The sequence below is a fragment of the Ixodes scapularis genome, unplaced genomic scaffold, assembly GCF_016920785.2.
Source record: "Ixodes scapularis isolate PalLabHiFi unplaced genomic scaffold, ASM1692078v2 PGA_scaffold4__175_contigs__length_147842914, whole genome shotgun sequence".
NCBI lineage: Eukaryota > Metazoa > Arthropoda > Arachnida > Ixodida > Ixodidae > Ixodes > Ixodes scapularis.
The window spans coordinates 10,746,211-10,773,350 of record NW_024609879.1 but is presented as its reverse complement, the minus strand read 5'-3'; the positions used below and the strand labels follow the sequence as shown (position 1 = coordinate 10,773,350).

At 42.6% G+C, this 27,140-nt stretch overlaps 1 non-coding gene and 1 pseudogene across 1 annotated transcript; both read left to right on the top strand.

The window, feature by feature from the left end:
* Positions 1-4,451: 4,451 nt before the first annotated feature.
* Positions 4,452-24,975, top strand: LOC120844809 (annotated as a pseudogene).
* On the top strand, positions 12,400-12,481 carry Trnas-gga. Its single transcript has one exon. It is a non-coding gene; the product is annotated as a tRNA-Ser (tRNA).
* Positions 24,976-27,140: the final 2,165 nt, after the last annotated feature.

Below are 27,140 nucleotides of genomic sequence, written 5' to 3'. Positions count from 1 at the left end.
GAAATCAAAGTTCCTACGGTGCTCCAGATTTTCTTCGGGTCACCTGGGATGCTCATGAATTTATTTATATAATATTCTCGTCGTGCCTTTTTTAGATCAGAATTTAGTTTGTTTCGAACTTTTTTTGAACTTGACAATGATATCTATATTGTACTCTACCAACTGAGCTAACCCCTGGTTAGCTCAGTTGGTAGAGCGCTCCACTTGTAATGGAGAAATGCCGGGTTCGATACCCGGACCAGGCTGATTTTTTCGGTCGCGGACCAGTCACCTAGCTGTGTTTGGAGATTTGTGTTTGTCCTTTGTCCCTCTTGCTCCTCTTCCTCATAGATTATTTTCGTCGTCTTGTCCAGCTCGCTTTCACCTTTGCATTTAATTGCGTTGTAATCATATCTATATCTCTTAGGTTGAAAAAATTATGTTATAATGAGTCTCAATATTTTATTCTCTTATATAGCGTAGGAGTCTCCCAAGGCTTTCTTTCTTCTTATGTGTTTTCAAGGTTCTTAGCGGGAAGGCATGATCATATAAAGATATGAGCTTGCTCATATCTTTATATTAGCAAGATATCATATAAAGATATGAGCTTGCTCATATCTTTATATATATGAGCAAGCTCACATCATAATACGCGTAAAAGACCAATATCGCTAAGACGAGTTAAAAACAGAGCGTGCAATAAGCGCCTCGTTACCGAGTAGGATTCTGAAGTGTAACTGTTTATGCTCCTGATATATTTGAGAAAATATTTACGTCGCGGAGAGCCAGACGCTTAACATTCAAGCAATACGTCTGGAACAGTCAATGGTTTATTGCAGTGCACACAGTCGAAAGCCTCTTCCTTGCGCAGAAGATGGCCGTGAGTGAGGTGCGTCTTCTCTATCCTCAGTCGGCACAATACAACCTCATAAATATGTTCACTGTGCCGTGCACTCTCCCACTCACTGGGCAATGGATTTACTGTATAGAGCGTGTTATATTTTCATCGCACTGACGGTGCCAGTTTCGGGTGACACGAGGTTTTACACGTCTATGGTAATCCTTATTTGGGATATTATGCAATTTCACTTCCCTCTCACCAGCAGAACGGGCTGCGGGATATTCTTTTTTTTTATTTCCAGGTATTCTAACGTGGCTAGTAACTCAACACAACTATGTCTATCTTTTTTTTTTTCTGGAAGCAAGATTAATTTTGTTCTCCAGCTCTCTGATTAACGGGATTTTACTAGCTTTTAGTGATGTGAGTGCTTGCAGAAAACTAAGTGAGTCATTGAAGACAACAGCGTGCACGCCGCCTGTTTTCACAGTATGGTTAAAGGCAAGACGTTGACCGCATAGTTGTGCCGTTAGAATGGTGGTTGCGGGTGAAATTCTCTGGGTACGTCAAACAGAGGGTCCGGCCATGCCACATCCAACAACTGTTTCTTTCTTCGGGTAATCCATGTACAATGAGCAGTGCACAAAATTTATTTTGTAAAGTTCGAAAACCTATTGTCTCATGGACTCTGGAGAAGAGTCTTTCTTATTGTATTTGGTAAGTGAGCAGTCACAGAAAATGAGGCTGCAATCCCATGGGACTACAGTTTGTAAGATAGGGGTTACGGGCATTGGACTAGTCAGTCAAATAAAATCTACAGTGCGCGCGTTTCTCATGCTGAACAGAGGTATAACAGTGGGATTGTTTACAAAGGTGCGTTTGTATCTTGTTTCTGCCACAGCATCTTGGGAAGGGTGTAGGGGAACCGAACGAACAAATTTAGAAAAAAACATTTATTGGGGCGCTGTCTGCTTTCGTGTGCTGTCAATACTCGGCCGATTAAGTCAAGACAATCCACTTTCCAAAGACTTTGCCATGCCGACAATTATCGCGTTCATTTAGGCTTACGAATGGCCAGAATTGAAAGACTATCTAAAAATGCGGCGAGGTCATTGCTCATGCATTGCGATTTAGGTGAGTTAAGGCAAAGCGAAAGCCTCCTGCACCATTCGTTGCTGACTAACGCACCCGATATTGCAGCTACAACGACATATTAGTTTTAAAGCGAGCAGTGCTCACTCACCGGGGCACCGCCCATGTCTCCCCGCATCCCTACTGAGCCAGTCACGTGATTTCAAAATCCCTCTCCTAGGTACTGCGGCTAACTTCAGCCACGGTTAGTGCTTTGTGCAAACGGGCCCTGATGTTTACTTCTGTAAGCGTTTCAGTAATTCACGATTAATCCGCGAATGATAAAAGCACCTGCTGTTGAAATGGACAGAACTGCAGGCCGACTTTCGTGTGAAAAATGTGTGCCATTTTTACAGTACGCGGAAGGTTAGCCTTTAGATAATGAACATAGCCACCAAGAACTGGACAAGGATAATCCTGATTGTTTTATCTAGATTCCGCACTTAAACATGCTGTAAAAGTAATTATGAATTGCTGGAAGGAATTCGTAATTAAAATATCGTTGATAAGGGCTGTTTAGGAGACCGGCCTGATATTTCTGAGATTCAAAATGGATATTACAACGTTCTATTCACTCCGTCTAAAATGAATAAAGATCAGCTCAAAGCAAACATCATGTGAACACGTGCGCTGTATCAATTTATTTTATTTTCTGTACTCGCTGAGGGATAGAAAGACAAAGCAAGAACTGTTTTCCATTCGCCTTTTACAAAACTGACCTTAGCACAGTCATGTTGAGTTGTTTCATAATAAGAAAACGTTTATTCTGACATATATTATTTTATGTCGACCATCGCATTGAGACCTGACCATATCTATGAACGTCACACATTGTTAAACTTTATACAACTTCGACTATAAGGAGCTGGAGCAGATAGGAGTCTGCAGTGCTAACGACAACAACAGGTCTACCGTGCGAATGTATCATTTGGTTATAAAAACCGTTAGGGTTGAGTCCGAGCGCTTTTGGGAGGTAATGAACATAACAAATAAAAAAAACACAAACACGATGCGGGACGACAAATAATATAAACGCTAGTCTGAGATAAAAAAAGATATGTAAATATACACCCCGATTCATGTGTCCTAACTTAATTAATAATAATAATAATAATAACCATCATCATCATCATCACCATCATTGTGATCATCATCATCATCAGCATCATCGTTAAAAAACATTGTTTTCCAGTGCCGTCAGAACAGCGCCGGAGTAGGGACAGACTTGCTCTGGTATTGGGGGCACGTCGGCCCATCTCCACCACTATATTAAAAAAAAGACAAACTAAGGACGCTGGAGTAGGCGCATTATAGCCAACGGGCTCGTAGCAACAGAAGAAAGGATTTCTCATTTTATTTATAGATTACATAACATACATTATTCATCTCCTCATCCAATCACCTAATCAACCCTTGTATTTCCTTAAGCTTAAAAAAACACTCGACCAAGGCAGGATATTATTTGATAAAAGCAAATACATGTTTTAGCTCACTCGTTCTGTGGCCCCTTCACCTCTAGAACACTTCCGAACCCCTTGCCTTAGCACTCTAAGGCTAAAAGCCTCGCACTAAAGCCAACTTGAGAAACTATCCTACAGCCGATTCGGGTGAATGTGTGTTTACGCACATGAACTAAAATACAACGAAAAAGGGGTAATTTCGATTACCTGCACAAACAGATTACCCGCTGAGACAAAAAAGAGTTCTTTTTTAGATAATATGGGCTCAAAGTATGGCTACATTAACTTTTTGATAAAATTTAAAAACGTATAGCTATTATTTCCCTAAATAAATTTAACTAAAATGGTAACTGTCGATAGCATATGAATAGGCCTAAAGGCATATGGTTTTTAGTAAACAAATTTACAATGAATCCGAAGACTCAAGGCTCCAGATTTGGCAGAAAAAGGTAAAAAATGTGTGTTTTTTTCTTTTTAATTATAAGCATGAAATATGTTAAAGCGGTTTGGTCAAACGGCCATGCAACTTACAATAACAAGAATAATTACTGAGTGATTCTCCTTTACCCTTTTACCAGAACTGCCAGAACTGAATAAAAAAAACAGCCTGAACGAAGCGTTTTACCTATCTTTAGTCCAAAAAATTTGTGGAGAAATAAAAAAAAAATAACCGGAGTGGGTTAGTTTATAAGCGAAATGGGGCTAAATATGTTTTTAAGCGAATCAAAACACACACTAAGACACACATGTTCGATTTCAAATGAAACCACACTACAAAATCAACACTCCTAAAGCAAATATCTTATACTGCGTCAACTAAATCCAAATCTATTGTAAAAAAAATTTCAAGAACGCAACAACTGCCGTTGACCATTAAAGAACACACTATGCGCAATTTCATCGTTTTTACGTAATTTTCCGGTGCCCTTTAGCACCAGAAAATAAAAAGGTCAATACTGAAGGGGTCAATGTATTGAACTAACAGGATGTTCATTTTCTATAAAAACTCATGGTAAAACAGCTAACACCTTGTAGAGAAGAAAATGATGCGGTATATTTTTATATGCGCTTTGTCGGCTTTAATCCAAAATGCCACTGCGAGAGGTATGTATAATTTTAGTACAATTCATTGGTTTGTTCCTGACAAACCACTTAATTTGGAATTGTAAGTTTAGTAGATATCATATATACTAGTGCATACGCGTGCTTCCGTATATGTCAAAGCAATTTTACAGAACCACCATTACGCTTTGTGCCCCACATAGCTTGTTGGAACTGAGTACAAAATATTATACGCCATGACAAAATGTACTAAAGTTTGTTATACAGAGAGCATTTGGAGTGTTCTTAAATATTTTATGACACTTTCGGTGATCTGAGGTTCAATATCGTAGTAATGCAGATATTTGCATGAAGAAACAGATGTGTGTTACCGAGACAACCCTGATTTCTATGAGGCTTGCCAACCTATTCAAGGTGTAACTTGTCGCACAGCACACGACCCGCAAATGTTCGTCAATGCACAGCTTTAGCTCGACGTAATTTAGTCAAACATATGCACACGATGCTTTGTAAACGGACCCTTGCGTGCTAGCTAGCAGGTTGGAATGTACTCAACAAATGCGCGCATAAAATTAAAACTTAAGCTGTTTAAAATCTGTTCGAAGATGCAAGTACCGCTTTTCTAGTATTTACACAACTGAAAAGCAACTTTCGATAATCGAATCAATGAAGACGAGCAGTGAATATGAGACGACATCAACAACTCCTGATAACATGGTCGTCGTACTGATTTTTCCTCATCACTTACTAATGGCCAGCACAAAACAGAATGGGCAGAAAGGCTGCGTCGGCGTTCAGCTGGTAATCCTGTTCAATTATCGTTTCTATCTCTGGTCAGCGACGGCTTTTGGTGGGTGGCGTAGAAAAATCAGCTCTACGGCTTCCCTACTTAGGAGGTGTTAGCGAAGTTCACTAATGTTAAGGGAGCTCGATTTTCAATAACCGGATAAGGAAACGCTATTGTTTCTTACAGTGATTACACCATCGACAATATCTCTCGCTACACTTTAAACTCCGTGTTTTCCTAGTGTCTGTTTTGATTTCATTTATGGAAGGACACTAACATTTTGTTACGCTTCAGTAATGTTGAAAGGATATAGTTTTTTTTACAATGTTTACCGCATACAGATTTCACAAAAAAAATGTTGTTGATTACACGCTAAGCTTTTTTAGTGATATTACGGAGACTTCTAAGTAGTCGACAGGCTTAACTCTAACACCAACATCATAAATTGCAAATTCAGTAAAACTAAGTAAAAGTACCGTGCACTTATGTTTTCTTGAGTAAGTAGTACTGGGGGTCTGCGCTGGAATGTTCCACCGGTCAGCACACGACAAGATCATGAAATGGCTGGCTAATTGTGTAGTTTACAAATATCTTAATGACATATTGTTCACTCAAGGTGCTATGATAAAAGTAGCTGAAATTTGAATCTGGGATCTTTCAAATTTATTCATATTATGACAATATACTTGTCTAAAAATAGTCATTTCTGTGCCTTTCGAAGCCTTACCGCAAGTACGGCAGAATATTGTAGTCTATATTTTTGTTTCTCATTGATACCGAACCTCTTGTTAATAATTTTTGAGAATTTCGTTTTGATGTGCATACCGTTCCCGAAAAAAAAATCAGTTTACTCAATCGTTTTAGTCTATTCGGCTACTAAAATAAAGTAGCAATATCCGAAAATTTTTATGAATCGGGTGCTATTTTATGTTAGCTACGTAAACATGCCAGCCTGCTATTTCTGTAGGGTTAGAGGTCATGTTTAAGCAACACCTAATTATTTTTCCCGGGAGAAAAGCCTTATCACTGAAGCGAGCTGCGTTCTTGCCTACTCCTATCGCAATCTGCAAGCTTTCACTGATTAGAATTTTCCACGCCTGATATACGTTTTTTTTTTATTTGAACTCGAGAATATTTTTTGAAAGGAACTGAAGTAAGGGTAGAAGATGGTCTAGACGGTGCTTGTTCGAAGAAATAAAAAAGAGAGCAAAAATGAACACAAGGACGAGAAGAAGAACAAATACAGCCCTGACTAACGAAACACGTTCTCTTTCAAAACAAAATAGGTTGACCCAAAAAAAAATTTAAAAAAAACTGTACAGGGATGTATTATATTACACTCACGGTAACATAAATCTGACAGTCTGATTAATAATCGATAAGTCACCACCAAAAGGGTTCATTGATTCAACACTGGCACAAACCTCACGTCCAAACTTCTCCACTGCCACAGAAGACAGGTTCAAAAAGCAATCTAAATTACTCTAGCTATCTTTCTCTGATATTTGGACAGTGTTTCAACATTATATAAGTGCGGAGTACAGCCTTATCCATTACTATGTACAGCGAGAAGTCCCGATGCAGCGCACCGTCAAAAAAGAGAGTGCTCACGAAGCCGGTCGTTTACTCATCTGCCCGGTTGTCCTATAGACTCTTTGCACGTATGCCAGATTACTGCCGCTATTGCTGACCTTCTTTTGTCCTACGGAGATGCGTAGCCATTGAAGCGGGCGTTCACGAGCGTCCGCAAAGGCCAACGCTTGGGAGAACAACAAAGGAGAAACTATCATGGCAATAACCTTTCCTGCTGTGGTAATGATGAAGTGAAGCAAACGCAAAAAGTAGAAGGAAACACGGAAAGTCGGTTATGGCGCCGCCCATGCACGGCTGCTGCAAAGCGTCTATATAAATACTTCCACAGGAAAGAGAGATTGTGTAAACCACACCGACTGCAGACGCAACCCATATAGTGCGGTGTATTCACATAACAAACGTTTTTGTGTTCCTTTTTTTTTCAATTGCGGAGTGTATAAAAAGTGTCTCCGATAACTTGCACAACGCTTGGCCAATAAAAATAATGGAACGCTTGGCGAGAGTTAAATTAACTGTATATGTTTTTAAAAACTTTTTGGGAAAGTCCACAACTTTTTAGTGCGTCTAGTGTTTGAGTTTACTAGGAATTACTCGTTTAAAAGCCAAGGTGTGTTTTGGTAACCTGTAGAGCCCACTAAGGAACACTCAATGAAGGTGTTTTTAAATGATATACATTGCGCGCTTGTCTTTCTTAACCTAAAAAGAAAGCCCGCGAAATTAAAAAAAAGGAACCTTGTGACAAGGTGCCCGCGCGTTCCGATTGCAGCGCTCTCATACGTGCTCTGAACGAACAAAGCCCACCTTATCGCTCTCGCGCTATACAAGACAGGGCTTCGTGTTTGTGTGGACCCCAAGATATACTTCAGCACCCGCTGCCGCCTTGTGGAAAGGGTAGAGAGAGAGCGTGCGCGAGTTCTACCCGCGATAACGTATTCACTGGAGGCAACGGAAGAAAATGATAATTTTATTTGTTCATAAAAAAATAAGGTAGTAAAAAAAGACAAACAAAATGCATTTGAAAAAACATTTAAAAAAAATAGACGCGCAACACGTCTCACCGGAAAAAGTCACGGGGACTATTTATTATGTTATCCCTAAGACGACTTGGAAGCGAAAGCCCACGCACCGACGTAAACGTGATAGCGAACCTCCGAAAAAAGCACGCTCTCTGACGACGCAGTTTATATACAGTTTGCGGGCATCTTCCAGCTCCGATTCCCTCAAACCCTGGCTCCGGATGAATATGACACTTCAATGCTTCGCTCTCGGCAAAAGGGTTTATTCACTCACTCATTCCCTTGGGGGGGTTTCGGGATCGGGGGACGGTCATCAGCGAGGCCGGGGGAGAGTTCGCTGCCCGAGCAGCTTCTCCGAGTCCCAGCGGTGGTCGTCCACGCCGCGTCATGGGGACGTCGTCGTCCTGGGTCACTGTCCGGTCCGTTTGTCGAATCCGCCACTCGACGTAGTGCCCGCACTCCCTGCGCCAGCGTCCAGCGCCGTCCGAGCTCGCCTCCGTGACCAGTCCCTTGTCAAGTCGGCAGCCCCCAAGCCCTCTTCCTTTGTCTCCGTTCCCCTCTTAAGACCTTCCCAAGTCCTTGTACCGCCGACCGTCCAATCGGGAACCTTGCTGCGAGCCGACCCTTCGACGTCAGCGCTGGGTGAGGGGGCGCTTGCCCCGTTCCTCCCGGAGAGCTCGGAGGTTCCGCGACAGGACGGCGACGGAAAACGGGAAGGTCACGGGGAACGAAGGAGCGCCCGACAGTACGGCGGCAGGGAGCGGCAAGGTCACGGAGAGCGGAGGAGCCAGGGAGAGGGTCCCCACAAGTTTGAGCGTGTTTTCGTCGTTTTCGTGTCGTCCATGTGTTCTCGCTCAGAGACTTTTTGAAGGTCGACTCAACGATGCGACATATACGGCTCGCCTTACTAAAAAGACAAACAGGCAGCGCTGTCCTTGATGTTGACATCGTTCTGACGCGGAGATTTAGTCATAATGGCATCAAGACCGCGTCCTGAAGGAGTCTCCAGCTTTAACGTTAATCAGACAACGGTTCAAAACAGTTTTTTAAACAAAGTTGGCTGCGTACAGAACGTGCCTGAATTAATGCCCACCTGAAGGAATACAGAACCCACATATTTTTTTAACACGTCCGCTGTTGCACTCCTAATAATACGCCCAGGAATATCGCGGCAAATTTGCGTAACAGTTACCTTCAATGCGCTTGGCGTTGTGGGCTTGGTGCTGTAGACATGGTCTTTCACGTACTTCCACAAGAAGACATCAAGGGGCGTCACGCTCGGTGACGTAGCAGGCAATGCCACAGACCCGTACTTCCCTTCACACTGTTCTTGCAAGGCTCCGTTGAGCTAGGCTTGAGGCTGGCTACAGCTGTGAGCGGCGGCACCGTCGTGCTAAAGCAGCAGGTGTAGAAGGCGTGCCAATAGAAGACTACAGCCGAAATCATCCACTGCACCTGCAAGGATCTCGTTCTTACGGGGGTTTCCAGTTGGCGTCAGGTCAAAAAAGACGAGACAAGCGATGCTGCCGTCGATGATCCCCCACTGGGCGTTAAGGGCCAATTGGTACTGATGTCGCGACTGCGCCAGCCAGTGGGGATTTTTCTCGCTCCAGTAATGGGCGTTGAGGAGGTTTACTTGGTTGTTTCGCGAAAAGTTTGCTTCAAAATGTCCACAGCACGGTGTTGAAAAAGTCTGGTCCTTCAAATTTGATCGTAATTCGTTTAGCAAAGTCAGCTCTGTTTTGGGAGTGACTAGCCTGAAAATTCTGACGCAGCTAAACGTGGGAGGGTGAAGCTTAGATTCCTTCAGAATCCTGCAAACGGACGGTTTTTGTACAGCTACATCAGTGCTCACGTCACGCACGCTGGCGTGAGGGTGGGCTGCTATGTAAGCCAACATGTCTGTGCCGATGTTGGCACTTTTTTTTTCATATTCTAGAACCCAGGCGAACAAGCTTAGAAAACTAGTTTCGCGTCCGATTTGTTACCATCACGTGACAACCCTGGAGATATATCCCATTTTTTCAAATAATTCTTTTTTTTTTATTTTGTTAACGCAATTGTTGCGTTTGACGACGTGAGCGAGTTACGAAATCGAAAGGATGGTAACAGTGGTGTTATGCTATGTTTCAGGTCTCGCTTGAATCGTGTCACGAAGAGACGCTTTATTGCACACTGAAAAAAAAAAATTTTTTTTAACTTAAGCTTTGGCTTGTCTGAAATTGACGTGGAGCTGAACTTGGGTTTCAGTTCCCCGTCGCGGACACGATCTCTTATCATTGACGTTGTATTCGTAGTTATTTTGGTGGATATTGCTGGAGTTTGTTCAGAAATCTCGCGTAAATCATCTGTTCACAAGCTCAAATACACCAACAAATTAAGGTTAGAAAATGATTTTTCTCTAAAATAAAAAAATAAAAACTATTATTTTAGTTATTAAATATTTTATGTAGTACCAACTTGGTCTGTGTCATAAACGTCTGGATTCAGTTTATGCTATAAAGTTATATTATCCGTCGTCCGAATGTCCGAAAGTGGCGAATATTAATTAACCTTTCATTTAATATTTTTTTGCATAAGAAGTGAAGTGGGTGATTCGATCGATCAAAATTATTCGCTCTCAAGAATAGTCTGATGCGTGCTTTTTATATTAAATTTAAGCGATGATGCGTAGTAGAGTACTGAGCGTGAAATCGTGGCGCGCGTTTGAGACCTTTCGAGCACGAAGGCGGAGGCACGCGCCATTTTTTCTTTCGTGGGGATCTTCCACAGTAAAGTTGTTCTCTCAATTGCTAAGCCCAACAGTACTTCAAAAGGCCAGTAGAGGCGTAAGCATACCGAAAGACAGATTTAAATGCGAAACACACGAGCAATGATGTTGCCCTTTAAACACATGCAAACAATATCCTAACCGGAAGTGTCCCCTGCAACATATCATGGCGGCCCGGAGTTACCCGAATACCATGTATTAAATACATTCGCGGGAGTATTTATGTCACTATTGCTGTAGGACGGTAAAGAGGCTTTGTATTTGACTATTAAGTTCAGCTTTATTGATGTTTTTACAGGTGATTCCCGAAACTTTGAAGTTGCTTATCCAAAGCTCCTTGAAAGCAGAGGCATTTTGAGTGAAAAAGTGATCCACATTAAAGAAGGCTTAACACTTCACTTAGAAAAAAGTTCAATACTCTCAGAAAACTTGGTTTTAACAGACCTCAGTGGCAAGGAGCCAGTTGTAACTCCGGTAAGCATTACTATTAAACATGCCCTACAATTAAAATAGAGCCGTCAATCATAACTGTACGTCTATATAAAAAAAAAAAAGAGTACCACACATTGCAGGCTATGCACTCCACGTGGCGCGCTTAGGTAACACAGTGCTCTTAAGGAGACGCATGCTTAATTTTGTGACCTGCCATAAAAAAAGAAAAGGAGAAGACAATTTTAAGCAGCCTGCATGAGAAGAGGATGTAATCATTCAATATACAACGAACAAAGAAAATGTTTAAAGCTACATTTGCAGCGCGAAGAAATTTGTAGTTGGCGCCCGCTGGAGCCGCCACGAGTTACGTGGTAGACCTGTGCGCCGCCGCGCTGCGCCACCGCCGCCTGAAGTTAAGCATGGAACACGCGAGCGCTGTAGCTAGGCGCTGGACACCACTCGCCACTCGCCGCTAGGCGCACCACACGCGCACCGAGCAGCTTTATCTGTATCGACCAGATCCGAGCGCCGCGGCGCCACGCGAAAGTTACGTAGGGACGCCTGCACCGGTTGCTAGGGATACAGCAGTGCGCTGCCGCGCGGCGACCGTTTTGATCGCTGCTTCCCCTGCCTTAAGCATAAAACACATGAGCGGCGAAACTGGACGTAGCGCGGCACTACGTATGGCGCACTACCTGGCGACACACGGAGATATATGTGTATCCAAGACACATGCACGCAAAAGCCCGTCGCGCGATCGGCACATAGTTGCTGGGCCACCAGTGGCGCCAATCGTAGAGCGACTGCCAGTACGTCGCTTCAAAAAAATGACCTTATCTCGTAGTGAATGATGTTGACTCGGGCGAAGCTCTGGTGGTGCTGATGATACTGATTTTATTGTTCATAGGTAATGCTGATGGTGCCGATTATTTGTTATTGCTCATAGGTAGTGCTGAGTTCCGGGTTGCGTTTCGACTTCATTATTGCTGCTTTATGGTCGGCGAAATGCAGAGCCAGTGGTTCTTCTAGCGAATCAACTTGGAGCCTTTAGAAACCGTGGGAACGCATCTCCACCACTTAGGTCAACGATCCATGCCAGAAGGAGGAGCTGTGGTATGGAACGTGGTTATTTACGCATTTGAGCATTTGACTGCAGCGCCCTCTCGTCTATAAACGTTGAGCCAATTCATGCAAAGTTTAACGCGATTATATACGCATTTGACCGCAGCGCCCTCTCCTGTAGAGACGTTGAGCGGCTACATGCAACGTTTCATCCATGACATGCCCAGCTCTTGAGTTACTATTACATCTCGGAGCCCCCTACTCGTCCCGCAGTCGTGGCCGAGTGGTTAAAGCGATGGACTGGAAATCCATCGGGGTCTCCCTGCACAGGTTCGAATCCTGTCGACTGCGCAAACATTTTTTTCTTTTTATTTGAGCACGGACGCCGTCCGGACGGACAAACGGACAAGGCTAGACACTAAGGAGTTTCGTCCCTAACACATTATTTATGCCCAAAACGTAAATTAAAGTATTCAGATTAAAAATTAAAAAAAACACGGCATAAACGTTGTTGTGCTACCATTATATCAGTATTAGAGCAATAATGTGGAAGAAAACATTAGCGCTCAAACGTATGTTCACAGCACTACCTCCGTCGTGTTTGTTTTTTGCTTTTACCCAATACACTTCAAATAAAAAAAAAATTAAAAATGAAAATTGTTTCAATTAATAATTGTGTAGACTATATAAACATATATTTCAAAATTGATTGCAACGTGTCCAACTTCGCAGAGACAACTGAAGGTGCAGGGCGGGTCAGTCTTGAAGAAAATACACCGCTGAAGGTATACGGACCCCAGAACGCCGCTACCAAGGCATTCGGGGGTCCGAAGAGGCTCAGATGGAGCACAAAAATCTAGCGCAAATCGCTTGTACGAGACCCGACCAGTTTTCATGAGAGTCTTGGCGCTTTCGTTCGAAAGTACATGGAGAGGCTTCATCGACTTTATGTCAAGATAGTCACATCGAATGCAATAATTATCAGGTGTTACGATAGTGACAGTCAAATGAGCAGTTGCAAAGCGTTATTCCCGAGCATCATAAAAACATCATGCACGAGAGTAAATACCTACCAACCCACTCCAAAGTACTCACCCAGCAGAGAACTTCTGAACCACATAACACGTTTCTTCGTTTCCCGGCGGCATCGAATGGCTGGCTCGACAAACCTGACAACACCAAAGGTCTTTTATGTACAAAGTGCATTGTTTAGGCATCCTTTCTATACCCCTTGTGCTAACTCCTCCATCAGCTGTGGCAGTAACATGCCGGCAAACAGATTCCCCACCTTGAACTCAAACCACCAGCTCCAAACCAAACTCGGGTGCCCCCGTGCGAGTGTGGCCTCGGCTCGAGCTGATACCGAGGGCTGTTCTTTTTTCTTCCTTCAATACATCGAGTTGTGAGTTTGCGCTTGTCTCTTCTCTCTTCTCTCTTCTCTGTACCTTTCTATTTGTGCGCAATTTTAACCATGTTCAATCATTACCAACTCGCCCAACTAACCACTTTACTACAGTTTATTTCTTGTGCATCGGGCTCTTCCTCTGTCTACTATAATCTACCCTACACAGACCATATCATTCTCGTCAACCTGGCCGCCCAATGTGTGTGCAGCGCCCGAACCGCATCCTGGCACATCAAACAAGGTGCTTGTCCTGTTGAACTTCTAGGACTGAGTGGCTTCCTTACACCATCCGTTGGTCACACAACAAGGATTTGCAGAATCTTAAGATCTGAGTATTGGCGCCAGGCCCGATTCTTCAAAGACTACCTATGGGTTGCCTGTGGTGCACGCGAGGGCAATTTGGAGAGGCAACGGCGTTCCTTTTCGAAAATGAATAGGACATTGGCTGACGTAACCGAGTTTTTGTGGCAAAGAATTCGGCATAACCTCCCAAAAAAGAAAAGATCTGTGTCAGCTGCAGGACGATTTACCAACCTCGGAAATGTAGCGGTTCCCCAGAACCTAGAAACAACCTTGGGTCTGGGTCCCAAGTTTTGCCTTCAACCGAACCTGCGACCACCGGAGCTTCTTACTTTGGCAAGGAAGGTTGCCTACAGAACCAGTGAAGAGGTTAGATCAAGATGTGTTTCCGAATGTGTTGACGCTCTATTTCGCTCAAGGGGAGTTCATGCCCAAGATCCAAGACAAGTTGTTAACTTTTTGGTTGACAACCAGCAGCGTGTTTTGGAAGCGGACAAAGAAAGCTCTTTTGTGATACTGCCCGAAGGCGTGTATAATGATAAAGCATGCGCAGCGGTTCGAAGAACTTCCGGCCAGTGCAGATAGTCCCGAAGAAGGCCAAGAGCCAGGCACTCTCCCTTTGTCAACGTTTCACGTTGAACCAGTTAGCAAGCAACATCAAAAAAGCTGAAGGGCTACACCTTGAAGTCTTCTTTAGTGCCAAAACACACAAGGAAGCCTGCCCTTTCCGAGCAATTGTCACCGAAAGAGGGTCATAGCAACGGCAGATGTCGGCCTATCTTCAAAAGCACCTTTCGGGTGTGAAGATTACGGATCCCTTTAGAGTCTGCAATTCGGAAGCCGTCGTTGAAGTACTAAGGTCAAATGAAGTGTCCAGTCACAGTGTTTTCAGCGTAGACATTCCAGATCTTTTTTACTCGCTTCCCCACGAACATCTACTTGCCTCTGTTAAGTCCTGTATTGAGTCCCACGGTGAGCTCTCGTTCCGTAACTCAAGTGGTGTACCTATAGAAAGTTTTCTTGAGCTGCTACATTTCTATCTTAATTCGACATTCATTGGGTGGCAAAACGGGGTATTTTTGCAAAAGTCGGGAGTCTGTATAGGATCTTGCGTTGCACCGGTCCTAAGTGATATTTTTCTTGCGGGGGTCGGCCGCGCCATTAAGACGGCCATAGCGTCTATGCCAGTTCTTCACGTGTTTAGGAATGTAGACGATTTTTTGCTAGTGTACCAAAAGACATTGGACAATATTGTAATTAGCAGCATCATGGACATATTCCACAAGTGCGGTTTAGGACTTATTTTTACCTGTGAAACCCCTAAGGAGGGTGTGTTGCAATTTCTAGACCTTTCTCTATCTTCGCAAACAAACCACCTGTGCTGGTCATTTTCACCCCGTTCTAAAAAAGGTTTACTGCACTATACGTCCTCGCACTCAAAAGTCGTAAAGAGAGGCATAGCTCTTTCCTGCCTTACTTCAGCCCTAAAGAAGTCATGCCTCCACACCATCAAAGCAGTTCCTGTGGCAGATCCTACGTAGGACAGACGGGACGGTGTATTAATGACCGGTTAAGGGAGCACAATCTTTCTCTAAATTCAACAGTGGGGGGTCACCTACCTCTGCATTGTCAAGCGTGTAAGTGTACACCTTCTTTACAAAAAAAACCTCGATAATTGGCAGATTCACCGAAAAACACACTCGCGAAATTTTTGAAGCCATTAGTATACTCCGCTTAGGCGAGCGTTGTGTCAGCCATCCTTCTGTGGCTTTAACCGACAAGGAAATAGCCTTTCTACAGTCGTTCGAGTGTGGTTGATGGTGTGTGTCCTCCGCGTGCTCGGGTGCCCCCGTGCCAGTGTGGCCTCGGCTCGAGCTAATACCGAGGGCTGTTCTTTTTTCTTCCTTCAATACATCGAGTTGTGAGTTTGCGCTTGTCTCATCTCTCTTCCCTCTTCTCTGTACCTTTCTATTCGTGAGCAATTTTAACTCACTCGGAGTCATACCGCCGCTTCTCGGCCCCGTCGTTGTCGTTCGTGAAGATTCGTCAGTTGCTAGTTGAGATGGTGATCTCACGAGACCTTCCGTGTCACCCCTGGGAGTGCAAATAACTTCGCAGGCGACTAGATTGTTCTCACGAGAAAGTTTGCGACGCACACAGCACCAAACCCCAAACGAACCGATCAAACAAACGGTCGCCATATTTGCTTCGCCGGCGCTCGCGGCTAGGCGCACCGCGCGCTAACATCCGGCCGACCAGATCGGAATGGAACCGCGCCGCGAGGTGCGCACTTTACAGTGACGTACAGACTCCAGCACCTGTGGCCATAGATGCTGGTGTCCGTTTTCACCGCTTATGTTTGTCCCCGGCTTTGCGCCGGAGTCGTTCAGCGCCGCCGGTGAAATCACAGGAACCCCGACGTCGCCGCCACACTTGGGGTGTGGAGTGCCGGCTGAACGCCTCTGTCCACGCCGCCACCGGAAGGGTACACTGCGGCGCACCGCCACCGTCAATTTCTGGCCTACGCACAGGTCTATCACGTGGTGCTTGCGGTCTTTCGGAAGCTTCCTATGATCTCTAAATGTTTTTTTATTGATATTCGTTCTTTCGTTGCACATCAAACGAAGTGTAATAATTAACTTTGAGATCCCGCTGGCGCTTACGACATATTCGTTTCGAGTAGTAAATATAGCTCTAAAAATATTCCTTGCAAATTCCCTCCTAAATTCGTTTTATGACACCCTTTTGTTCAATCCGTTCCGCTCCCCCAAACACCGCGGAAGGAAAAAGCTACCTTGACTCAAGTTTGGCATCTCAAAGGGCATGAATTGGGTCGAATAGTGTTTTGCTCCGAGAGGCCAGACAGGGCTTGGGTACTTTGCATTGGCCCTCACTAACCGGAGGAAAGCCAATAATGGACTTTTCACTGGTTTGCCTTAGGAGCGATAATGTAACATGCATAGGCCAAATCAGCCAGATGAATACAAAACCGCAAGTAATGAAGCTTAACTCTAGTCCCTGTTCGGTGATTGAGGCCGAAAGATACAGGTGAACGACTGAATAACCAGGCAGTGAGGTCCAATTTGGGCACTTTCTTGAGTTTTGGCACCACAATGCTCAGAATCGGGGGAAATATTATCATGTTTATTTTTACATCAACTTTGACATCTCTTGGCTGCAGAGTCCTTAAAGACCAGCTAAATATAAAAGTTTGAAGCATAGGACTGCACTATCAGGGTTAAATATCTCATTAGCAATTAGAATAATGTCCACATTCTCTTCATGAACTGTAGTTCAGAAAGCAGCATTGAATGCATGTCATAAACCATATTAATCTAACTTTAATGTTCGTGTACATCAGCTCTAAGCAATGAGAAAAATACTTGATGCACCTAAGTTTGTGTTGTGTGACATACAGTGAATGATTCAGAATCAGGGTTATCTTTGACAAGACACCCGTGATCTTGATTAATGCACCGTTTGTCTAAATAGAAGGAACGCGCGTCACTAGGTTTATTTGGATACCAAGAAAGCAGTTAATTAAAAAAATACGTACGGAAATCTTCTTCGATACCCGAGTACGCAAGTACTTCCCGTAGATTTTTTTTAGATATTGCGTCATTAAGCACTAACACATTTGGTCTTTAAGTGTTCAGTTTCAAGCTGTTTCCTTATAGACAGTTTGCACTCCTCGCAAAATTAAAATTCCAAATGTGTAAAAACCTGAATCGGGGTACGCGAACGTAGTTTCCTAAGAAGTGCAATGTGTATTTTTTTTTAGAGCTGAAGGCAGATGTGCTAAAACAATAAACAAATAGCAAAAACGGCGGTCGTGAATTTACTATGCCCTGCACTAGATTTTCGTCTTCTGCACGGTGGTCTAGGAGCATAATCCCAGGTGGTCGTTGCTCATATATTTTGTTCCAATTATTATTGCCCCAATTATTTTGCTCCAATGCCAGCTCTGCTCCTGGTTTTTAGCGTTTTCGCGCTTCGCAAGCCATTCGAATGCGAGCTCATAAACCAGTGTGCAGATGACAAATGGGCGTGAATGGGAGAAGGAAAATGCACGGGCTCCGAGTGTTTTATTTGTAATATTTCCCTACCTCAGACCTTAACTAATGAAGGTAAATCTCCAACCGAAACTGCGTTCGCGTGCCCAATTTAGGTTTGTAAGTTTGGAACTCAAATTTTGCAAGGCCGGTCAAATGTGTTAGTCCTCACAGCAAAAACCCTCTAGGCCACCAGTAAAGCTCATTGCTGTAATCCAGTGGTTCCCAACCAACGATGTTTCGCGGACCCCTTGTGGATCGGTGGAGATGATGGAGGACCACGTTCGTGGCGAGGGGAAGGGAAAGGAATAGGTTAATTATGGTAATGATTTATTAAATGAATGTAACTAAGGGCTAGTATGAAGTAGAATTTTCTGATTGACATACAGACGAGAAAACTCACCCGAAAATTGGAACGTTTCATCTCAATCTCAGAAGAGATAAAACTTTTAGTGCCGAGCTTAACTGCTGAGGCAGAGCTACGCGGACCCCAAAAAGGTCCGAAGACCCCCATTTGAGAACCACTGCTGTAAACTATCGGTAGTGCCAGTTATTTCTGTACTGTATAATTTGTGTTCTCGATCAACTGCCACGGAAGTTCAAACAGCGTTCGGAATTTAAACAATCAGCAAAAACTATCTAGCTACAATAATGCTTACTTATTTCAAATATAGAAGAACATTGCGGCCACATTTATTATGTATTACAACTGAGGTGAAACTAAGCAGAGGCGACATATCCAACTGACTCCTAGAGGTACTCAGAAATCAGAATCGTACTGAGGAAGCTAAAACCGGTTTTCTCAATGCAAACGAAAACCGTGCTCTCTCACTCCAAAAATAAACACTGCAACTATGAGCGCCCGGTCTTTGTCCAAATGTAGCACCAGATTTCGAGAAAAGATGAAAAAAGTTTCAAGGCTTACAGACCTTTGATTCCAAAGTTCGAGGCGATTTTCGGAACCCTGCATCGAAACAATAGCGGCCAGAAAAACCCGGCAAATACATAGGTATAAATGGCATCACCTACGAGAAATCAGCCCCATTTCTTGATTGTAAACTGAAACACTAGCCGTATATTTTTGTCAGTTTACAGTAAATTCTGAAATTTTACATATAATCTCATATGCTTATGCTATATTTGGTTCGAAACTGATCATCCGGCAATGCCTGATCTAGTGACCACCATTATTCTTTATTTAAAGGACTTGTACATCGGGCAGTAAGTTCTCGCGTTATTTATTTTGACGGGAGCGCGTCAGTGAAATTAAATAAAACTGAAAGAATAGACATAGGGACGAACATGACCGCACATCTTTCGACTTCCAACACAGAAACCTATTTGTATTGAAAGTCGAAAGATGTGCTGTTCTGTTCATCCCTAAGTTTATTATTCCAGTTTTATTTTAATCCTCGGGGCACTTGTCAAAAATTCCTTTCACATAGATTACAGGCGCCAGCTAATTTCGAGAATAGGCATGGTTTTGCAAAATAAAGCATTTTCATCAAAACGCCCCGCTTAAATCATTATCATAAATGAGAAATCGCTACATGCATTTACTAAATAATTTATAATTCGGGGTGCGTCGCATACCACGATAAAAAAAGCGCCTCTTATGGCATACATGATAATTGAAAACTGAGACTGTTGTTTGAAACACAGTTTCAATCATCATGTATAACTTACACCAGCTCACCTGCACTTAACCGTTTTTTCCTTATGACATATTTTATATCAATTACGGCCCGCTGTGCATATCAAAAGGAACTTCGTAGGCGTTAAATTGTTTGCGAAAAAGCATTTTGTTCAAACCTCAACCGTGCAATCTTAAAAGTGCGTACATTAGGCCGAACTATGAGGACCGACAGCGCTCTGTGGGTTTCTTTGTGCGTGTTGTGCAACTTGAGAATACTTAAGTTCATTGCTTGTCCGCGGGAATGTGCAACCATATACATAAAGAGGATTTTTTTCTTGGTTTCGAAATATTATTTTGCTTGGATTTTACACCATACATTTTATTTTATAACCTCAAACGCGTTTTTTTTTTTTGTCGGAAGGTGTTAGCGCAGTTAAGTAATTTATGTTCGCGTGGAGAGCCCATTTTTTTATCCTTGTATCCGTGGAATGTCATTTTCTTAAAAACGTTACATGTTTCATTTTAGTATAGGATGCAAACGCTATAACACGTTACACCAGGTATGAATAGACGACTGTCTAAAAACAATGGTACGTTCATACGGGAAAACACACAATCAACATATGCCCCGTTCTTCAGCTACCATTATGCGATTCCCGATCCGTGACACGTGCTGATAAACTTTAAGGAAGGCACACTTCACATACTTAACAATAGATTGGTGTTTCTTATGTGACATGATGTTATTAAATGATAAAAAAAACTTTCGCGTTTATTGACATAAAAATTGGCATTTTTAGGTGAAAACTCAGATTTTTTTTAAAAAAGAAAGAAAATCACGAGAAGTAATGCGTAATTTACTTTTGTCTAACAAATTTTTGAGACATTTGTTTCTTCAAAATTTACTGTTACAAAATGTAATCGAATAAATATTTTGCTTTGTATTATATTAATTTGTCCATTGTGACATAAACTATGTTTTATTTAAAACCACATTTCATCTAACAGTTCAATCTTCAATGACAATACTTGGCGCCACCAAAAACAGTTTGGTGTTCTACAATATTCGACTATACTTCGATTTCAGCTTCGGTCCGAGCGCGGCCGATGTTATGAGCCTAAGGGCCAATCAAACAGCGAAAGAGGCACGAAGTCATGGTGTGCTCTCCGCAGTTGATAGGACCAGCCGGTATTCGCCGTCTCTCTGTGCGTGCTCCTCCGCCGGCTAGTCTTATCAAGCGCAAAGAGCACACCACGACGTTGTGCCTCTTTCGCTGTTTGATTGGCCCTTCGGCTCATAACACCGGCCGCGCTAGGACCGAAGCTGAAACGAAGTATAGTATGCCAGTGTAACATCCCTGCCGTCGACTTCGTTGTTTGATAGTAGGCGCGCTTGTCAGCGAAATGGCGGATGAAAAGATGTCCTTTTCATTTTTCTGCCCGCGAAACACCTGAGGGTGTTTGCGCTCTGGCGTAGAATTAGTAAGTGCGTGAGAGTGACACGGTAAAAGAACAAAAATAAATAATTCGCGGGTTCTAATTTTCGCGACGCGGTGGGATCTGAATATAGATTCCAATGTGTTTACATTTTACTGGAATTTTTCGCGGGACCTATGTTTCGCGAATCGTAAGCAATTCCTTAAATTCGTGAAAAATAGGTGTTTATAAAAATTAAATTGTTTACAATATAACGTTTCTGAAAAATTGGTCATAGATCATTCAGATCACGTCGGGTGTTTTTCAGATGAACGGAAAATATATGGAACGTAACCTGTACCATGACAAAGAGAAAATGGCGGCGGTTGAGGTGAAGGAGGAGAATGGAGCTGTGGAAGTGGTAAGATACTTCTAAGAGAGATTTCAATGTTGCACAACTTTGAACAAGCAGTCTTCGTTATGAAATTGGTCACATCTAATACTAAAGATATTACACATACCCTGCTCAAAACTCAAACTGATATATTCTCAACTTACCGGTTGTGTGGGATAAAGGGAACTGTGTTTTTATGGAAAAGTTCTACCACTGATAATTGGTAGTGCTCAGGATACATCCAAATCTAAACATAGCGAAATCATGGATGTACAGAAGCTTGGTAACATGCAGTCATTCGACTCAACACTGGCAAGCGAATGATTTTTGAAACCACCAGATTTGTGCGCTATCAATACAAAATAAAACTTCGAAGTCTGAAATTAAATTTACCTATTGAACTAAAATTTAGTTTTTAATGCGAAAGCGTTAACTATCCCATGGAGCGGAGCCGGCGCCATATGTAACCTCGAAAGAGCATGAAAGAAATGCCCATTTTCCCATTGGCTGACCGAAACGGCTCCTAGGCAGCCATTGGCGGTCGCTTCACGACAGCGCGCGCTCGACCGCTCGTGTCAGGTGTTGCCGGAGAAGGGAAGGGGGGGGGGGGGGGGGGGGGGGGGGAAGCTGCAGCCGCTTTTGCTTCTCTCGGCGCCGCAGAACATGGCGATGCCTGAAGCATCTATGTCGCCGGTGGCCGCAACCTCGGCATTAGCGACACCTGGCCGTCCACGCCAGTATACCGCAGACCAGCTAAGGACGCGGAAGAGTAACATTCATGCTTTCGCATTCACAACTCATAAGAACTTCTTAGATATCCTCGAAATCTATTAACAGCAGTCATTAAAAATACTTGGGTTTAAAATATATGCTATGTTTAACGTCTGGTAATACTTCTTTTATTTGCCGTCCGTATCCCTTATCTAATTTCTTAAGGTTGATTCAGTGTTTGTGTTAAAATAAACAGTTAGGGCAAAATATATTGGCAAAAGTGGTTTTACGTATCACCAATAACACATTCAATTTTTTACATGGAATTAATGAGGGTCAAATTTAGGCCTGTTTCCATTTCGCGTATAATTACATGAATGTGTTTTTTATCGTTATCAAAATGTAAGATAACTTTTATATTGAAATGCGACTTTTAGAGCGCAGCTCTTAGGCTCCCGTTTCCGGCTTGAGCGGCGTCGCCGTCGGCGTAACCGCGCTGTGTATAATGGGTAAATTTCCCCGCTAAATCTAGCGAAAAAAATTCCCCGCTAGATATAGGGGAAACTTTTCCCCGCTATATCTAGCGGAAAAATTTTCCCGCTAAATTCCCCCGCTAAAATTTTTTCTGGGGGGTCACGCGATCTCGGCGGGGTCACGTGGCCCCCCAGTTCACGTGACAACCCAGAGCATTTTTTTCCGCTAGATTTAGCGGAATCTCTGACCAGCTCTCTCTGTACTATTAGTTTCGAATTCGCTTAGCTGGGTAGACGACAACTGTTGCTGATTTAAGGCCCGCGCTAGTTCCGAATATCGGCTGTGACGTGGCACGTCATCTCAGCTGTGCAAATGTCCGAAAGGCCCGTCTTCCAAGATATCTAGGGAATCACTCCTCCCCATAGGGACAAACCAGTAGTGCTTCCGTTAGCGGGTGAATATATGTGTTCTTAGTCCGAGCTTTTCAGCACAGTTTTAAGAAAAAGAAAACTCCCGACGTTTTAGGACCATCTCGGTCCTTGTTCACGGGTGACCGTCAGGTGGACAGGAAAAGTGCTGCTGATGTAGGCTGGCTGAGTCCTGGTTTTTTGATAATGTGGCAGAGTCCTGAGACGTACACGGCTCGGAGAGTTCCCGAAGACCTGTTAATGGTTTCTTTTGTTGTCTGGATGGAAAAGAATTCCAGGTGCAGACGTTTCCGTCAGTGCCGCCCTATGCAGGGGATTTCGCTTTTGTCGAAAGACTCGCAGCGACCTCATTTTGCTTCGTGTTCGGCGAGGGCACTTACCTTGAACGAAGACTTTTTCACGTCGTATTTCTGGCTGTTTCGGGAAATATTTGGTTTCCTCCACGTAGGATAGCAGGGCAGTCCACGTACGGGATGCGGTAGACGAGGCATCGAGACATCTCCTTTCCCTGTCTCTTCTTTGGGGAGATGGAGTCGGTGACGGACGGGTGAACACCGGCTCGTGAGTCACCGTGATCCCATGCTTACAGAGGACACATCCGATGGTCTCCCTGACGTACCTCACGTACGACAGGCAAACACTGCTGGAATGAGCCGGGAGCTTGCACATATGGGGCGGCGTAGCTTCTTGTTGATCCTGTTGATGAAACGTTTGGAATAGCCGTTGCTTTCTAGAACTATAGTTGTATTGAGAGTTCTTCAAGCCTCAGAGTATAAAAAACACGGCGATGGCTGGTTTGTGCTAACAGCTTCATGGATTGTAAGTTTAACCACAGAAAGGAAGCCGGCAAGCTATTTTTCAGTGCATTGTTTACCACCTGTAAGGGAGGACTGCTAATAATGTTTGTATAAATATAGATAGGTAACCATGGTTTGTTCAGCTCATAGATTGTTTAAATGTACTTTCCGGCAGCTTTCTTCCTTTAGCGCCTAGTTCAAATTCGAGAATACCCTACGTATGTTGCTCGAAGAGAAAAGTCTGCTAACGAATGTATCTGTGCGCGCTTAGAAGCAAGTACGTGTTTGAACACCGATCTATCGCCCACCTCTTGTGTGTGCCTTTTTTTAAGTGCTTCTATGTACGATAGACATCATATGTTATGCAAGTTACCATTTTGTATTTTTCACTATTTATGGGTCTTTTAAACGACTGCAGCAATGTAAAATAAATAATTAAATAAAGCCTAATATTTTTTCAATATGATTGGGTATTATTCTCCATTAATAATTTATTTGAGATATTTCTGCTTCAACAAAGTAAATGAAACTCGCTTGGGAGGTATATTTTGTTTATTTTTTAATTCTTGAACTCACTATATAGTTGAAGAAGTCCGCCTGAAGCTTGCAGAGTAATTGGTATTTCAGTGCGTCTGGAACGCCAATTGTAGGGCAAGCATCAACCTAACACCCTAAGGAAGGATTGAAAACGAGCGTGTTGGTGAATATTTACGAATACTTGAAAGGATAAAGCATCAGGGCTGGGACGGAAACAGGACATCTTTCAGAATCTTGTTTCCGTCCCCGTCCTAGAAGTTTCATCCTTTCAAGTATTGGTACCCTTATGATTATCGCTAAAATGTTACCACCTTCGAAGAAATATAATTAAATTTATTTTGGTCAATCATAACGTAATTGTTTTTTTTTTTAGAATTTACATTATTTGAGATGCTTTATGGGGCAGTACTAAACACAATATATATTTGCCTAATTCTTTTTCCAGAGTGGTGTCATCAGCGACACTCTGAGGATACTTCCCCTTCACCTTATGGCTCGATCTGAAGATATCGCACACAAGATTTTCAAAGTGGATGCACCAGCTCACCGTGGACATGACTACGTTGGTAATGGGCCGAATCAATTCTTTTATGTACTGCGGATATCTTGGGGTGCATGTGTTAAAATATAAATGTGTTTAACATGTTGTTTTTTTTGCAATTTAAAATTTTATCGGTTAGGTCACTGTCAAGTGACAAAAATAATTAAACACCTCCTGAATTACGCGTACATAAAAAAATTACCATATCAGCCCTAATCTGGTATTTTGAGTACTTGGGGTAGTTAAAAGACTTACAACGCACTTACCTTACGTCTAGCCTTGACAGAAACAATCAAAAATATATCGTGACCAAAAGTGTCCTATGATTTCTAGCATCAACTGGACTTCTGAAACACTCCATGCGATATCTTTTTTTTTAACTATTGTTGAGTTTACCACAACTATTTTGAGCAAGTTCTGGATGTCCCGTGGCAGGGAAGGACCATAAGGCGACGCCACCGAACCATCTTTCTTTAAGTTCTCGAGCAACTGTTTTTTCACCTTTCGCGTGTCTAGGACTCACATACGCATACTACAAGTCTGTTAAGACTCGCTTATGTCGCTAAGGACAGAAACTCTAGTACGTTGGCATGACGCTTGAAGTTAAGTATTAAACGACTTATTTAATGTACACAGCGAAAACAATTTATATATGCAGTTTACTAAATATTTATGGCCGTACCAAAAAGTGCATGATAAGGTCTCGTTCACGCATTTGCGTTATGCAACGCAGATTGTTTAGGAAGTTAAAACACAGACAACAAAACTGGCTAAAAAACATGGCAATACTGGTTAAAAATATTCTTCGCACTGCTAAGCGGCCCATAAACAATTCTAGCCTCCGGTATTATAGAGTAGGTCGACCCACTAAAATTAATATATATTTGACGTATCCAGTTAAATGAGGCAGAAAATGTCTTTTCATGTACATTTTGTTGTTTTAAGTGTATTCAAGATTTACAAAATATATCACTGCACTGATATGTTTTCTTTAGGGCGTTCAATTGAATGACAACGTGTGTCTCGAGCATTTAATTGTAAGTCTAAATTCTGAAAGCGTTTCAATAAAGTCGTCTCGCAAACGGACTCCAGCCTGTACATAAGAAAGGTAGGTCTCAATGTGTGTCACCAAAAGAGACGATTATTACTTAATTCATTCATTTAATAATTTTAATGCACAGCTTGTGTATTAGGTACTAGTAAATAATGATTTAAACGCAATAAAACATGGGTCAAAAAGGTCAAACTCTGCTACAGCACGATCATTATAGAAGACTTCCATGCGAGATATGAGGCTAGTTTGGATACCTTGATTTTCATCAAACGTCGCAGAGCTTCGAAAGCTCATCTCGGAACACGAATGTTAAAAGATAACATTAGATCAGGAAATTCAATTATTCCTTAAAGACATTTATAGAAAGAAAAAAAAAGAAGCTGGGTCGCAGCGGCGAGAGGTCGAAGTACTCTAACTTCGTTTGTCCATGAGTCTTTGATATTCGCACTAGAATGTGTAACAAACGTGACGTTCGTAAAATGCGAAATAAACGCTCCTGACCCTTCTCTTTTCTCTTTTTGTTCGGGCGGCCAGTACCAATTCAGACAAAATAAAATTTCTGCTTCTTCCGGAGTAGCCAAAAGGAGTACGGAATACACAGGATGACGTAGTGTGTACTTCTTTAGATTACGCTGCGCCTATTTTAAATAGAAGACAGGTATATACGATATGTTTTGATATCTAGAAAGTGTACGAAAGAGTTAGTCATGAATGAGTATAACATCCTAAAATTTCGAACACTGTTGGAGTCGCTGACAGTCTCTCCGACATCTTTCGTTCCACATCGGGTTTTACGGAGGGATAAATAATGGGACCCCTCTTTATATTGATATTTTTTAGTAATATAATCTATCGTGTAAGTAATTATCAACTGGTACTTTTTGCTGCTGATATTACGTTATTCATGAGCCTTCGCACTATTTAAGACTGTAATATACTACAAAATGGTGTCTTTCATTCACTAGTGGTGTGAGCTAAATCAATTGTCTCTCAACCCCCAAACAACAAAGGTGTTACCTTTTCGCCGACGGCATAAGCGTGACGGGGAAGACCAATAGAGCAGGTGTCAATTATAAAATGTTATTGGCGTGTGTGTTGATAGTGGTTAAACTTTTAGAAACCAAATATCTTTTATCGCGTGCAATGCCTATAAAATGCTATGATCAGTATCTCGATTGAGGAGGATTTATAAAACCCCACTCTTATATGTGTATTTCAATGATTGAGTAAGGTCACTACTTTAATTTACGTCTGTCACATGAAAA